This window comes from Aplysia californica, unplaced genomic scaffold (genome assembly GCF_000002075.1).
Source record: "Aplysia californica isolate F4 #8 unplaced genomic scaffold, AplCal3.0 scaffold00072, whole genome shotgun sequence".
Classification (NCBI taxonomy): Eukaryota; Metazoa; Mollusca; class Gastropoda; order Aplysiida; family Aplysiidae; genus Aplysia; species Aplysia californica.
The window spans coordinates 1,107,294-1,107,902 of NW_004797342.1; the positions used below are offsets into that span (position 1 = coordinate 1,107,294).

Below are 609 nucleotides of genomic sequence, written 5' to 3' on the forward strand. Positions count from 1 at the left end.
TTGGTCCTTGCAGCGCCTGCCATCCATCATCAAAGTTCAGCTTGTACTGGATTTTAAAGTATGGAGTGCACTTTGAAGCCTGCAAGTCAGTGACAGTAGGATCGCCTGCTTTTCTCCCTGGACGGATTGTTTAGTGCTCTCCGACTTTTGCGAAATCTTTGAAAAAGCTGTGGTCCAGGTACATAACTTCATAGGACCCGGGGATGTGTCTGACTTTGAGCATGGTGTTCACGTAGTCTATTGGGATGTACATCAGTGCGTTTTGGAGCGATCGTTCAATAGTGCCATGGACCAAATCCACTTCCATTTGGGTATGGCACTTGGTGAGAATTTCTGCTCAACTGTGATGTCAAGCTCTTTGGCCACCGAGGCCATTGCACTCACCAGGGTGGCAGTTCTGTTTAGTAGTTGCACCAATCACTGCAGATGTTGAAGTGGTTGAAGTCAGTCGCTTGCAATCTAAGGTAGTGAGTCAAACATGATGAAAACTGTTGGAGTTCAGACCACCTTCACTTTCATCCAGGACATATCATCTGGCGTCTCTGGTGGCAAGATCCTAAATCGTAAAATTATGTACAGCCAGTTTTGTTTTATAATATAAGGCGGGTG

The 609-nt window shown here is 45.8% G+C and overlaps 1 protein-coding gene across 1 annotated transcript in view; it reads right to left on the reverse strand.

The window, feature by feature from the left end:
* LOC101849597 (THO complex subunit 3) overlaps nucleotides 1-609 on the reverse strand; it is an 18,586-nt gene that overhangs the window by 5,825 nt on the left and 12,152 nt on the right. The window lies entirely within an intron of this gene.